This window comes from Spermophilus citellus, assembly GCF_964194105.1.
Source record: "Spermophilus citellus genome assembly, chromosome: 1".
Classification (NCBI taxonomy): domain Eukaryota; kingdom Metazoa; phylum Chordata; class Mammalia; order Rodentia; family Sciuridae; genus Spermophilus; species Spermophilus citellus.
Window position 1 is genome coordinate 61,477,917 of NC_138182.1, and position 17,276 is coordinate 61,495,192.

The window sequence follows — 17,276 nt, forward strand, 5'->3', positions numbered from 1 at the left end:
TCCAAATATTTTTTTCCTCCCTTGCAGTTGTGCTGGTCAGATCCTTAGTCACAGCAGAGAAAAAGCTGACTAAAATAGGAATAAATCATTTAACAGTCTAAACAAACAAACAAAAAAAACCCCTCCATTAAAAATATGTAGCTCAAGAACACAGTATAAGCCTTATGAGTGAATTAAATTTTGCATTAAAATAGTCATCTCTGAACTGAATGAATTTTTAGGCATATTACATAATGTGTCAAATATGTTTTGTTTATATTGAAATCAAAGAAAAGACCAAACATAACATGATACATAATCATTCTAAGGTGTTCTAAAGTAGGGATATGGGTGATTTTTACCAAAAATGATATTAGTTGCAGCTATATTTATGTGTTGATAGCATTATCAATTAACCATCTTGATTTGATATCACCATATAAGCATTTATGTAAGTCACTAAAATATGGAAAAATAGCCTAATAAACAAAAGTAGTTATGAATGACAGAGTAACTAAAAGAGAGTGCCAAACTGTGAGGTATATTATTTATTCTAAGAATAATATGAGTTTTAGAAGATATTATTTAAATGTCTATTGCAGTACAGTATAGTTATAGCTATTTTTTAATCTTTAAGACACAAGCAGTGTATCCATACCTACTTATTTGTGAATTTAACAGATATTTATTAAATGTCCACTTCTCCCCTGACATAATGATATATAATTGTTCTTAATTCTTTTTAAATATATATAATTGTGAAAGATCTGCTAGATACACAGCAAACACTTATTATTGGCCAACAAATGGATAAAAATCACACATACTAGTTCAGTTAAACTGGGAGAGAAAATCGCCCAACACTGCTTTATTAAATAAATTATCAGTTTAAATTAGTTTTGAATAGAAAACAAAATAACAAATTATAATGACTATACCAGGTAAAGCATAAATATCTGACAAAAGCATGAAAATGTACATACTAATTCATTGTTTATATTTTTGTTGTACAAATAATCCTTCAGTGAACATGTATATATAAGTTGGTGTTGAAGTTTTTATTTATCTTGTATAGATAAACAGGAGTAGATTTGCTGTGTAATATGGTAACTATATTTAACTTTTTGAGAAACTGCTATATTGTTCTCAAAGTGTCACATAATTTCATTTTTCGATCAGTGAACATATAAGGTTTCTAAATTCTCTATATCCTCACCCAAACTCGTTTGTTCTTTTTATTAGAGCTATTCTGATGTATCTCAACAAGTATCTGTTTGTGGTTCTGACTTGCATTTCTCAAACGCCCATCAACTGATGAACGAGTGAACAAAATGTGATGTATTTGTAAAATAAAAAATTATTCAGTAATAATAAAAAATGAGTACTAACAAATACTACAACATGTAGAAATCACAAAAGAATTGTACTAAGCAAAATAAGTCAGTCACAGAAGACCAAATATTATATGAAATGCCCAGAATGAGCAAATTTATGTTAGAAAATAGGTTAGTGGCTGCCTTGGATTGGGGCAAAGAAAAGTATTGATGATATGTACAACCTAGCGATATGGAATATTGAAGGAGTAGAAAACCTGAACAGACTGATCATGAGTAAAGAGACTGAATCAGTAATAAGCGCTTTCCACCTAACAGAAGTCTGGTGCCAAATGGCTTCACTGCTGAATTCTACCAAACATTTAAAAATCAACTAACACCAATTCTTCCCAAACTCTTCCAATAATTGAGGAAAAATGAATGCTTACAAACACATTTTACAAGGCCAGCATTACTTGATACTAAAGGCATACAAGCTGATTTCAAGAAAAGCAAATTGTAGGTCATTATTGTAAATACACAGGCAAAAATCCTCAATAAATATCAGCAAATTGTATTCAACAACATATTAGAAGTTTCATTCATCATGTTAAAATTGTATTTATTTCCAGGATGCAAAAAAATTGTTCAACATATAGAAATCCTTCAATGTGATCCAACCCATTGTTAGAATGAAGAACAAAGATGACATATTCATCTTTATAGATACAGCAAAAGTGTTTGATAAAATTTAATATCCTTTCATAAGAACTCCCAACAAATGAGGTATAGAAGGAGAGTACCTTAACACCATGAAGGTCATATGTCACAATCCCATAGCTAAAATCGGTCTCAATAGTGAAAAATTTGAAAGCTTTTTCTTTATAGATCACAAAAATGGCAAGGTTGCCATTCTCACAATTTCTATTCAACATAGTACTAAAAATTCTAGCCAGAGCACTTAGACAAAGAAAAAGAAGTAGAAGTCATCCAAATAAAAAAGAATAACATTTACAGGTGATATAATCTTATGTATAGATGTGTAACCGATGTGATTCTGCAATCTGTATACTGGGTAAAAATGGGAGTTCATAACCCACTTGAATCTAATGTATGAAATATGATATGTCAAGAGCTTTGTAATGTTGTGAACAACCAATTAAAAAAAAAGACTTCATAAAGAGGCTTAGAACTAATAAATAAATTCAGTAAAATAGAAGGGTGCAAAGTAAATTCTTACATTTCAAATCAATTTCTCTTTGACAAAGCTGCCAAGGAAACATAACATAGAAAGAGTAACTCCTTCAATGACGGTATTAAGATAAATGGATATCCACATGCAAAAGAATAAAATTGGAATTTTTTCTTATTCTACATAAAAAATAGATTTTAAAAGTATTAAATTCTTAAACATAGGAATTTTAGTTACTTGAATAAAACATAAGGAAATAGTGTCTTTGTAAGTTTTTATTATGCATTACAATTATACGTAACAGTGGAGTTCACTATGGCATTACAATTATATGTAACAGTGGAGTTCACTGTGACATTCATCTACACACATAACATAAATTGCTTCAATTCATTCTTTTCCATTCCTCCTCCTTCCCCCTGATGCTCTTTCTTTAATTTTCTTCCTTCTATTTAATACATGTATTTTTTCAATGGTGCATTATAATTATACACAGAAGTGGGATTCATTGTGCCATATATATTTATGCATATAGGATGATTTGGTCAACTTTATTCCCCAGTTCTTCCTCTTTTGCTACCTATCTCCAACCCCTAATCTCCACCATCTACTCTACATATTTTTCTTCTATTTTTGTGAGATCCCTTTTTTATTGTTGTAGTTGTTGTACTGGGGACTAAACCCAGGAGCAATTCACCACTAAGGCACATTTCCAGCCCTTTTTTTGTATTTTATTTAGAGACAGGTTCTCTCTAAATTGCTGAGGCTGGCTGGCTTTGAACTTACAATCTTCCTGCCTCAGTCTCGCAAGGAGCTATAAGATCCCTTTTTTATTTCTTTAAAATGTCTACATATGAGGGAAAACATTCAACCATTGACATTCTGAGTATGGCTTAGAAATATATCTTTTGCACTTTGGCCTATGCATTTTTTTTTGGGGGGGGGGGGATTAGAGCCCAGAAGTACAGAAAACAAAAGCAAAAATAGACCAATGGGATTTTGCCAAACTAAAAATTTGTATAGCAAAAAGAAAAAAAATGCAGAGACCAACAATTTCTATAAGTTGCCAAAGTATCAAATCAACCTAAATTTTCAATGACAGATTAATGCTTACAGAGATTGTTGCATAAATACATAATAAATAATATTCAGCTGCTTATTAGGAGGAAATTGTGGCATTTGAGACAACATAGATGAATTTCAAGGACATTATAATGCCAAGTGAAATATATATGCCAGGCATAAAAAGGCAAATACTGGAACTGTGTGACCCCCCAGAGATCCAGGCTGTCTGATTTGCGCGGCCTGCCCCTCGGCTACAGAAGGCGTGGCGCCGCAGAGAAGGGACTAACTAGCAAGCAGGGAGATAAGTGGCTGCCACAGGGTGGAATCCCGCCAGCCAAGCCCGCACTGACCCCCGGGCTGAGTTCGGGATTTCAGATGGGGAAGGAAGCGGTACAGTCCCATCCCCCACAAGGGACACTCCACTAAGGCAATCAGCGGCCACCATCTTGGAGAGCTGAAGTATCCACCGCCACTCTCCGACAGATTGCAACAACAAAACAGGTGTGTGTCACTCAGCTCAGCTCCCATACATCGGGGGATTTCGCATAAAATCTCTCCTAGGCTTTCCGGGGAAGGGAGTATCAGAGTGAGCCTGCATAAAGACTAAGGGAAAACTAGAGGCACCTGACATTCAACCCCCCCTCCAATCAGCAGCCAAAACAAAACCTATCTAGCCAGCGCTGGGGGAGGGGCAAGCAGAAAAAAATCAAAACCATAGAGTGCCGGGGATCCCAAAAGCCAACTGTGTGACCCCAGATATCCAGGCTGTCTGATTCGCGCGGCCTGCCCCGTGGCTACAGAAGGGGTGGCGCCGCAGAGAAGGGATTAACTAGCAAGCAGGGAGATAAGTGGCTGTGACATGGTGGAATCCCGCCAGCCAAGCCCGCACTGACCCCCGGGCTGAGTACAGGATTTCAGACGGGGAAAGAAGTGGTACAGTTCTATCCCCCACAAGGGAAACAAAACAATAGAGTGCCAGGGTTCCCAATAGCCACCCTCCACACCCAACAAACGGCAAGCCCAGAGTACAGTTTGAACTGCCGAGAACCATCACTCAGGGGAAATCTGGAGAAACCAAGACTAGCAGGAGAAACCAGGGGACTAGAGGCAAGGCCCTCGCGACTGGGCGGCTGGAAACTGCAGGCCCGCTGGCGACAGTTCATCCACTGCCCGCGTAACTGGGCGGTAGGAGAACGCCCGCCCGCTGGAGACTGATCACCTGCCCATGGCCTATGATACTGGGTGGCTGGAGACCGCCCACCTGCCGTGACCGGGAGCTGAAACCAAACAGAGACAGTCCAGTCACACACCCCCATTAGGACATCCTGGCAAGGAGACTGGGGCCCGTCATAGCAGAGTAGTGTCGTCACGGGAGCTCAGACGTCGGAATTCCTTCCAGCGGAATCCACGTTAGCAGGCATAGTTTAACAACACAAAGGAGAGACATCAGAGTAATACAGAAACAAAACAAATCTATAGAAGAGAGCAGAAACACGACAATCAAATAGAGCTGGAAAGTAACGTGGACAACATGAGAAAACAAGGGAAAAAAGGATTACAAACAATGCAAGACAACTTAATTCTACAGGAGGACATAGAAACATCAGAAGCAGGGATAGGGAAAGAACTCAAGGCATACCTAACTCGAAAGGAAAGGAATATTAGAGAAGACATGAGACAGCAAGTCCAAGAAATAAAGTATATTTTGAAAATGAATTAAACAAACAAATTCAAATGGCAAAGAACGAGCTCTACCAGGAGATAGAGATCTTAAAAAAAAATCAAACAATAATCCTAGAATTGCAGGAAACTATATACCAAATTAAAAACTCAAACGAGAATATGACAAACAGACTTGATCAAGTAGAAGTCAGAACATCAGATAATGAAGACAAGGTTTATCAACTTGAAAAGAATATAGTCAACACAGAAAAGATGCTTAAATCCCATGAGCAATCTATTCAAGAGATATGGGATGTCATAAAAAAAACAAATTTGAGGGTCATCGGGATAGAAGAAGGCACAGAGACTCAAACCAAAGGAATGGACAGCATATTAAATGAAATAATTCTAGAAAACTTCCCAGAGATGAAAGATGAAATGGATTGCCAAATCCTGGAAGCCTACAGGACCCCAAACATTCAAAACCATAATACACCAACTACAAGACATATAATTATGAAGATAGCCAACGTACAGAACAAGGAGAAAATATTAAAAGCTACGAGAGAAAAGAGGCAGATTACATTCAGGGGTAAACCAATTAGGTTAACTACCAATTTCTCATCACAGACTTTGAAAGCGAGAAGATCCTGGAACAATGTATTTCAAACGCTGAAAAATAATGGATTCCAACCAAGAATACTGTATCCAGCAAAACTGAGCTTCAAATTTGATAATGAAATTAAAATCTTTCACGATAAACAAAAGCTAAAAGAATTCGCAGCAAGAAAACCAGCTCTGCAAAGCATTTTGAGCAAAACACTACAAGAAGAGGAATTAAAAAATAGTGCCCAAAACTAACAGCAGGAGGTATCTCAGTAAAGGGGGAGGAAAATAACCAAAAAGTAAAACTAGCCAAACTAAAATAAATAAATAAAGAAGCATGACTGGAAGTACAAATCATATCTCAATTGTAACCTTAAATGTTAATGGCCTAAACTCACCAATCAAGAGACATAGGCTAGTAACCTGGATCAAAAAAACAAATCCAACAATATGCTGCCTTCAGGAGACTCATATAATAGGAAAAGACATACACAGGCTGAAGGTAAAAGGTTGGGAAAAATCATACCACTCACATGGCCCTCGGAAGCAAGCAGGAGTGGCCATACTCATATCGAATAAAATCATCTTCAAACCTAAGTTAATCAAGAAGGATAAAGAAGGACACTATATACTGTTAAAAGGAACCATCCACTAATAAGACATAACAATCATCAATTTGTATGCACCAAACAATGGATCTGCAACATTCATAAAACAAACTCTCCTCAAGTTCAAGAGTCAAATAGACCACAACACAATAATTATGGGTGACTTCAACACACCGCTCTCGCCATTAGACAGATCCTCTAGACAAAAACTGAATAAAGAAACTATAGAACTCAACAGAACAATCAATAACCTAGACTTAACCGACATATATAGAATATATCAACCATCATCAAGAGGATACACGTTCTTCTCAGCAGCACACGGATCCTACTCAAAGATAGACCACATATTATGCCATAAGGCAACACTTAGTAAATATAAAGGCATGAAGACAATACCATGCACCATATCTGATCATAATGGAATGAAATTGGAAATCAATGATAAAAGAAGGAAGGAAATATCCTACATCACATGGAAAATGAACAATATATTATTGAATGATCAATGGGATATAGAAGACATAAAGGAGGAGATGAAAAAATTCATAAGTCAAAAGATAATACAGACACAACATACCGGAATCTATGAGACACAATTAAAGCAGTTTTAAGAGGGAAATTCATTTCTTGGAGTTCTTACCTCAAAAAAAGAAAGAACCAACCAATAAATGAACTCACACAACACCTCAAAAACCTAGAAAAGGAAGAGAAAAACAACAGCAAATGTAGTAGAAGACAAGAAATAATTAAAATTAGAGCAGAAATCAACGAAATTGAAACAAAAGAAACCATTGAAAAAATTGATAAAACTAAAAGTTGGTTCTTTGAAAAAATAAATAAGATAGACAAGCCCTTAGCCATGCTAATGAAAAGAAGAAGAGAGAGAACTCAAATTACTAACATATGGGATGAAAAAGGCAATATCACAACAGACACTACAGAAATACAGAAGATAATTAGAAAGTATTTTGAAACCCTATATTCCAATAAAATAGAAGATAGTGAAGATATCAATAAATTTCTTAAGGCATATGATTTTCCCAGATTGAGACAGGAAGACACACACAATTTAAACAGACCAATAACAAAGGAAGAAATAGAAGAAGCCATCTAAAGACTACCAACCAAGAAAAGCCCTGGACCGGATGGGTATACAGCGGAGTTCTACAAAACCTTCAAAGAAGAATTAATACCAATACTTTTCAAGCTATTTCAAGAAGTAGAAAAAGAAGGAGCTCTTCCAAATTCATTCTATGAGGCCAACATCACTTTGATCCCAAAACCAGACAAAGACACTTCAAAGAAAGAAAACTACAGACCAATATCTCTAATGAACTTGGATGCAAAAATCCTCAATAAAATTCTGGTGAATCGAATACAAAAACATATCAGAAAACTTGTGCACCATGATCAAGTAGGATTCATTCCTGGGATGCAAGGCTGGTTCAATATACGGAAATCAATAAATGCTATTCACCACATCAATAGACTTAAAGATAAGAACCATATGATCATCTCGATAGATGCAGAGAAAGCATTTGACAAAGTACAGCATCCCTTTATGTTCAAAACACTAGAAAAACTAGGGATAACAGGAACTTACCTCAACATTGTAAAAGCTATATATGCTAAACCTCAGGCTAGCGTCATCCTAAACGGAGAAAAACTGAAGGCATTCCCTCTAAAATCTGGAACAAGACAGGGATGCCCTCTCTCACCACTTCTATTCAATTTAGTTCTAGAAGTACTAGCCAGAGCAATTAGACAGGCAAAAGAAATTAAAGGCATAAAAATAGAAAAATAAGAAATTAAATTATCGCTATTTGCGGATGACATGATAATATACTTAACAGACCCAAAAGGGTCTACAAAGAAGCTGCTAGAGTTAATAAATGAATTCAGCAATGTGGCAGGTTATAAAATCAACACGCATAAATCAAAGGTATTCCTGTATATCAGCAACAAAACCTCTGAAATGGAAATAAGGAAAACCACTCCATTCACAATATCCTCAAAGAAAATAAGATACTTGGGAATCAACCTAACAAAAGAGGTGAAAGATTTATACAATGAAAACTACAGAACCCTAAAGAGAGAGATAGAAGAAGATCTCAGAAGATGGAAAAATGTACCCTGTTCATGGATAGGCAGAACTAACATCATCAAAATGGCGATATTACCCAAAGTTCTCTACAGGTTTAATGCGATGCCAATTAAAATCCCAACAGCATTTCTTGTAGAAATAGACAAAGCAATCATGAAATTCATACGGAAAAGCAAAAGATCCAGAATAGCAAAAGCAAATCTAAGCAGGAAGTGTGAATCTGGAGGTATAGTGATACCAGAGGTCAAACTGTACTACAAAGCAATAGTAACAAAAACAGCATGGTACTGGTACCAAAACAGGCAGGTGGACAAATGGTACAGAATAGAGGACACAGAGACTAATCCACAAAGTTACAACTATCTTATATTTGATAAAGGGGCTAAAAACATGCAATGGAGGAAGGATAGCATCTTCAACAAGTGGTGCTGGGAAAATTGGAAATCCATATGCAACAAAATGAAATTGAATCCCTTTCTCTCGCCATCCACAAAAATTAACTCAAAATGGATCAAGGAGCTAGATATCCAATCAGAGAGACTGCATCTGATAGAAGAAAAAGTTTGCTACGATCTACATATTGTGGGGTCAGGCTCCAAATTCCTTAATAGGACACCCATAGCCCAAGAGTTAATAACAAGAATAAACAAATGGGACTTACTTAAACTAAAAAGTTTTTTCTCAGCAAGAGAAACAATAAAAGAGGTAAATAGAGAGCCTACATCCTGGGAACAAATTTTTACCCCTCACACCTCAGATAGAGCCCTAATATCCAGAATGTACAAAGAACTCAAAAAATTAAACAATAAGATAACAAATAACCCAATCAAAAAATGGGCCAAGGACCTGAACAGACACTTCTCAGAGGAGGACATACAATCAATCAACAAGTACATGAAAAAATGCTCACCATCTCTAGCAATCAGAGAAATGCAAATCAAAACCACCCTAAGATACCATCTCACTCCAGTAAGATTGGCAGCCATTATTAAGTCAAACAACAATAAGTGTTGGCGAGGATGTGGGGAAAATGGTACACTTGTACACTGCTGGTGGGACTGCAAAATGGTGAGGCCAATTTGGAAAGCAGTATGGAGATTCTTGGGAAAGCTGGGAATGGATCCACCATTTGACCCTGCTATCGCCCTTCTCGGACTATTCCCTGAGGACCTTAAAAGAGCGCACTATAGGGATACGGCTGCATCAATAATTATAGCGGCACAATTCACAATAGCTAGACTGTGGAACCAACCTAGATGCCCCTCAATAGATGAATGGATAAAAAAATGTGGCATCTATACACAATGGAGTATTATGCAGCACTAAGAAATGACAAAATCATAGAATTTGCAGGGAAATGGATGGCATTAGAGCAGATTATGCTAAGTGAAGCTAGCCAAGCCCTAAAAAACAAATGCCAAATGTCTGCTTTGATATAAAGAGAACAACTAAGAACAGAACAGGAAGGAAGAACATGAGGAAAAGATTACAGTAAACAAAGACGAATGGGGGGAGAGAAAGGGAGAGAGAAGGGAAAGCATATGGAAATGGTAGGAGACCTTCAATGATACATAAAATTATAAGAGGTTATGAGGAGCAAGGGGGAGGGAAAAAAAGGGAGAGAATTGAACAACAGCAGAGGAGGTAGACAGGGAAGATGGGAGGGGAAGGGAGGGGAGGTGGGATAGTAGGGGATAGGAAAGGTAGCAGAATACAACAGTCACTAATATGCCATTATGTAAAAATGTGAATATGGAACAGATGTGATTCTGCAATATGTATTTGGGGTGAAAATGGGAGTTCAAAACCCAATTTGAGTCAAATGTATGAAAGATGATATATCATGAGCTATGTAATGTTTTAAATAATCAATAAAAAAATAAAAAATAAAAAAAATAAATAAATAAAAAATAAAAAAGGGAAAAAATGCTTGATCTCCCTTGTATAGAAACTTGACTTAAAAGAAACAGAGAATACAATGTTGTTTGCCAGCGGCCAGGACTAGGGTTGAGGTAAGGGGTTGCAGAAAGGGACAGATATTTGCTTAAAAGTACATTTCAGTTAAACAAGATAACATTCTCCTGTCATATATAACAAATTAGAATTTTAAAAAAATGCTATCTTATTTTGCACTGCTGAAATTTCATTGCTTAATCTTTTGAAAGAACCAATTCTTTGTTTTACTGATCTTTTTTATTACTTTTTACAAAAAAATTCATTAATTTCAACTCTGATCTAATTATTATCTCTCTTTTACTAATTTGATTGAGCTCAGTGGTGGGTTTAGTCAACTAAGTCTCCTCTAAAGCTTGCACTATAAAGTAAGGCTATTCTTGGTTTATAGATATTCAAATCTTGACTTGCTCAACAAGTAACTATTAAGTGCTTTGTATCACTGTTATTCTTTCCTTCTATCATTGCTACCCATTTTTCCATTTATTTATGATTTTCCTGAAGTTACACAGTTTGTATGTTGTCTCATGTCACTGCAGTTTAATCTCTGAATGCCATTGGAATAGGAGTTGGAGAAACTATGGACAGTTTTGGTAGTAGTATTGGTGTTGGTGCTGTTTTGTTGGTTAGTTTGCTTTTGTATTTTTGTTGTTGTGGTTGTCTTCCTTTCCCTTTTAATGAATTTCTGTGTCCACAGAACATCTCCTAAATATCACTGTAACCAGCTCAACACTGTGATTGAGATACCTCCTTTGTTTTGTCCTTTAACATTCTTTTTTATCTTATGTAACCTCAAGGACAGAAAGTGAAAAAGATCAGTGGAGTTTCTGGGGATAAATCCAGCCACACCTCTCTAAAATCAAGATTTATTTATTTATAGATAATTCATTATGTTCTTAGTAGTGCTGTGCCCAAATCTAGGATTTGACTTCCAGATTAAAAAAAATATATATATTGTTTCTACTTCCAAGAAAATCACTATCAAGCATAGCAAAGGAATAGGAAAATAAATATTTCCTAGATAGTAATTTAGGAAAAATGAGAGCTTGTAAGCAAAATACACCCCTTCCTCCATTTTTCCCTTTCTGGACATCTGAAGAGCTAAAGTTATATTTACCCTCACTACATCTATGATTCAATTGTTGAATTCCTAAAAATAGATGCCTTTATTATCAGTTCTGCGATGTAACTACTAGACAGAGTCTATAGTCACTATCTTTTATATAAGTATTCTGTCCTGGCAGTGACATCTAATTTGAAATCTGTTTATTACTGTACCACAATGGCAGTTAACCAAGAAAAATGACAATTTGTATGAAACAAAATGTGTGAATTGTGGTGAGGGAAAGGAGGAGGATGTACTCCAAATAGGAGTAATGAGACTCTATACATAAAATTTCTGCTACTAATAACTTCCATAATGGATCCTAGGCAGTGAAGGTTTCCAGGGGCTAATAGGCTGCTACTAATGATTTCTTGACTGGCTGCAAAGTTGACCTTAATTTTAATAGAACTGTATAAATACTAACTTTATGCCCTTCTTGAGAATTTCTTCAGTTTTTTTTAACTGAAAATATCTTCTAAAATTAAATGAATGTGCCTAAAGAAAATTTTAAAATTATTATTGATATTCATTCTTAATAAGATAACTAAATAATGTGCTACCATGTAAGAGTAAAGGATATTTTTTAACTCATTTTTGTTATGTTTGACTGATGGGTCTATGGTTTTGAAAGCATTACATTATTATAAGTGACTATCCTACAATGAAATTACATAATTATAGATAGATGATAGATATTGAGATCTTCAACATGAAACATATTACATATTTAGTAAATACTTAAATTATTCATGTAATTTTTCAAGATAAACATGTGGCTACAGCAGCGTCAAGCAGCAGGACTATAGCGCCAGCGTCTGGCTCCAGAGGAAAGACAAACTCGAGCATGAAGATTGTTGACATTCTTGCTGGAATCCTAATTACTAGAACTAATCTATGGCTTTTAGGGGATTCCAACATGGCGGCGGGCGCGGAGAGATCAGTCTCTGACCTCTTCAGCTATGCAGGCATAGGGAGTCGTAAACAACCTAAATCTGTTTGCTCAGAATCACTAGGCAATGCTGAGCTGACGTGGATCTGGGGCGAACAGTCTGGGCCTCTCAGAACACACACTGAGCCCGGATCGGCTGAATTCAAGCTCCCGTTCGCCTGCTTCCCGCAGACAAACAGCTGTGACTCAGCACTAATCCATCCGGCTGAAACAACTGGTCAGCCCTTCTGATCTTACAGAGGTAAATGCCAACCGAGCCTTCATAGGTAGTGGCCACAGGTTTGAAAAGGGGCTTGGGAGAGACAGTAAGGACCCACCCGTAGCATTGGTCACCCGGCAAAGGGAAACGAACTGTCGCCATTTGCAAAAGATAACACCATGGCAGAGAACTGAGGTCATCAGACTGCGGCGGAAGAGATAACTTCATTGAAACCTGCGGCTACAGCATCAAATAAATTTATAGGAGTAAACAGTGACTCAGCAGTCAAACAGAACAAGAAGTAACATGAGCAGCTTCAAAAAGCAAGGAAGAAAAGGAGTACAAACAATGCAGGACAGCCTAAATATTCAGGAGGATATAGAGTCATCAGAAAAATGGTCATATAAAGAACTCAAGGAACACTTAGACAGATGGAATGGAACCTTAAAGAGGATTCAAGACAGCAAATTCAAGCAGCGAAAGAACACATTGAGAATGAATTACATAAACAGATAAAAGAAGAAGTTAAGCATCTTTATCAGGAGATAGAGATTATAAAAAATAATCAAACAATAATTCTAGAAATGAAGGAAACGATAAACCAAATTAAAAACTCAATTGAGAGTATCACTAACAGAGTGGAGCAAGTAGAAGCCAGAACGTCAGATAATGAAGACAAAATATATCATCTTGAAAAGAGTCTAGCCAACTCAGAAAGGCTGGTAAAAAATCACGAGAAAAATATCCAAGAGTTATGGGATAACATAAAAAAGCCAAACTTAGGAGTCATTGGGATAGAAGAAGGTACAGAGATTCAAACCAAGGGAATGAGTATCCTGCTGAATGAAATAATTACAGAAAACTTTCCAGAAATAAAAAAGGAAACAGATATACAAATTGAAGATGCATACAGGACACCGAGCACACAAAATCACAGTAGACCAACGCCAAGACACATTTTTATGAAGATATCCAATATATAGAAAAAGAGAAAATATTAAAAGCTACAAGAGAAAGGAGACAGATTATATTCAGGGGTAAACCAATAAGGTTAACAACGGATTTTTCATCAGAGACACTGAAAGCAAGAAGGTCATGGAACAATGTATTTCAAACAATGAAAGACAATGGATGCCAAACAAGAATTGTGTATCCAGCAAAATTAAGCTTCAGGTATGACAACTAAATAAAAATCTTTCATGATAAACAAAAGTTAAAAGAATTTGCAGCCAGAAAACCAGCATTGCAAGGCATTTTGAGCAAAACACTACACGAGGAAGAAATGAAAAACAATAACCAAAACCATCAGTGGGAAGTGCCACGGTAAAGACAGAGGGCGAGGGGAAAGATAATCATGGAGAAACAAACTAATTTTTTTTTTTTAAAAAGGATAAATAATCAAACATGGATGGAAGTACAAACCATATATCAATAGTAACTCTGAATGTTAATGGCTTAAACTCTCCAATAAAGCGACATAGGCTGGTATCATGGATTAAAAAAACAAATCCAACAATATGCTGCCTCCAGGAGACACATCTGATTGGAAAAGACATACACAGGCTGAAGGTGATAGGATGGGAAAAAATATACCACGCACACGGTCCTCGTAAGCAAGCAGGGGTGGCCATCCTCATATCGAATAAAATCGACTTCAAGACTAAGTTAATCAAAGGGGATAAAGAAGGACATTATATACTGTTAAAAGGAACCATTCACCAACAAGACATAACAATTATCAATATTTATGCACCAAATAATGGTGCTGTGACATTCATAAAACAAATTCTCCTCAAGTTCAAGAATCAAATAGACCACAACACAATAATTATGGGTGACTTCAACACACCTCTCTCACCATTGGACAGATCCTCCAAACAAAAGTTGAATAAAGAAACTATAGAACTCAATACCACAATCAATAACCTAGACTTAACTGACATATATAGAATATATCAACCATCATCAAATGGATATACTTTTTTCTCAGCAGCACATGGATCCTTCTCAAAAATAGACCATATATTATGCCATAGGGCAACCCTCAGTAAATATAAAGGGGTGGAGATAATACCATGCATTTCATCTGATCATAATGGAATGAAACTGGAAATCAATGATAAAAGAAGGAAGGAAAAATCCTACATCACATGGAAAATGAACAATATGTTACTGAATGATCAATGGGTTACAGAAGACATAAAGGAGGAAATCAAAAAATTCTTAGAGATAAATGAAAATACAGACACAACATATCGGAATCTATGGGACACAATGAAAGCAGTTTTAAGAGGAAAATTCATCGCCTGGTGGTCATTCCTCAAAAAAAGAAAAAAACAACAAATAAATGAGCTCACACTTCATCTCAAAGCCCTAGAAAAGGAAGAGCAAAACAACAGCAAATGTAGCAGAAGGCAAGAAATAATTAAAATCAGAGCGGAAATCAATGAAATTGAAACAAAAGAAACTACTGAAAAAATTAACAAAACTAAAAGTTGGTTCTTCGAAAAAATAAATAAGATCGGCAGACCTTTAGCCATGCTAACGAAGAGAAGAAGAGAGAGAACTCAAATTACTAACATACGGGATGAAAAAGGCAATATCACAACAGATGCTACAGAAATACAGAAGACAATTAGAAATTATTTTGAAAACCTATATTCCAATAAAATAGAAGACAGTGAAGACATCGATAAATTTCTTAAGTCATATGATTTGCCCAGACTGAGTCAGGAGGATACACACAATTTGAACAGACCAATATCAATGGATGAAATTGAAGAAGCCATCAAAAGACTACCAACCAAGAAAAGCCCCGGACTGGATGGGTATACAGCGGAATTTTACAAAACCTTTAAAGAAGAATTAATACCAATACTTTTCAAGTTATTTCAGGAAATAGAAAAAGAGGGAGCTCTTCCAAATTCATTCTATGAGGCCAACATCACCCTGATTCCGAAACCAGACAAAGACACCTCAAAGAAAGAAAACTACAGACCAATATCTCTAATGAACCTAGATGCAAAAATCCTCAATAAAATTCTGGCGAATCGAATACAAAAACACATCAAAAAAATTGTATACCATGATCAAGTAGGATTCAGCCCTGGGATACAAGGCTGGTTCAATATACGGAAATCAATAAATGTTATTCACCACATCAATAGACTTAAAGATAAGAACCATATGATCATCTCAATAGACGCAGAGAAAGCATTCGACAAAGTACAGCATCCCTTTTTGTTCAAAACACTAGAAAAACTAGGGATAACAGGAACTTACCTCAACATTGTAAAAGCTATCTATGCTAAGCCTCAGGCTAACATCATTCTGAATGGACAAAAGTTAAAGGCATTCCCTCTAAAATCTGGAACAAGACAGGGATGCCCTCTCTCACCACTTCTATTCAATATAGTTCTCGAAACACTGGCCAGAGCAATTAGACAGACGAAAGAAATTAAAGGCATAAAAATAGGAAAAGAAGAACTTAAATTATCACTATTTGCAGATGACATGATTCTATACCTAGAAGACCCAAAAGGGTCTACAAAGAAACTACTAGAACTAATAAATGAATTCAGCAAAGTGGCAGGATATAAAATCAACACGCATAAATCAAAGGCATTTCTGTATATCAGCGACAAAACTTCTGAAATGGAAATGAGGAAAAACACTCCATTCACAATATCCTCAAAAAAAAAAAAAATACTTGGGAATCAACCTAACAAAAGAGGTGAAAGATATATACAATGAAAACTACAGAACCCTAAAGAGAGAAGTAGAAGAAGATCTTAGAGGATGGAAAAATATACCCTGTTCATGGATAGGCAGAACTAACATTATCAAAATGGTGATATTACCAAAAGTTCTCTATAGGTTTAATGCAATGCCAACCAAAATCCCAATGACATTTCTTGTAGAAATAGAGAAAGCAATCATGAAATTCATATGGAAAAATTAAAGACCCAGAATAGCAAAATCAATTCTAAGCAGGAAGTGTGAATCAGGTGGTATAGCGATACCAGATTTCAAACTATATTACAGAGCAATAGTGACAAAAACAGCATGGTACTGGTACCAAAACAGGCGGGTGGACCAATGGTATAGAATAGAGGACACAGAGACTAATCCACAAAGTTACAACTATCTTATATTTGATAAAGGGGCTAAAAGCATGCAATGGAGGAAGGATAGCATCTTCAACAAATGGTGTTGGGAAAACTGGAAATCCATAAGCAACAAAATGAAACTGAATCCCTTTCTCTCACCATGCACAAAAGTTAACTCAAAATGGATCAAGGAGCTTGATATCAAATCAGAGACACAGCATCTGATACAAGAAAAAGTTGGCTACGATCTACATACTGTGGGGTAGGGCTCCAAATTCCCCAATAGGACACCCATAGCACAAGAGTTAATAACTAGAATCAACAAATGGGACTTACTCAAACTAAAAAGTTTTTTCTCAGCAAAAGAAACAATAAGAGAGGTAAATAGGGAGCCTACATCATGGGAACAAATCTTTACTTCTCACACTT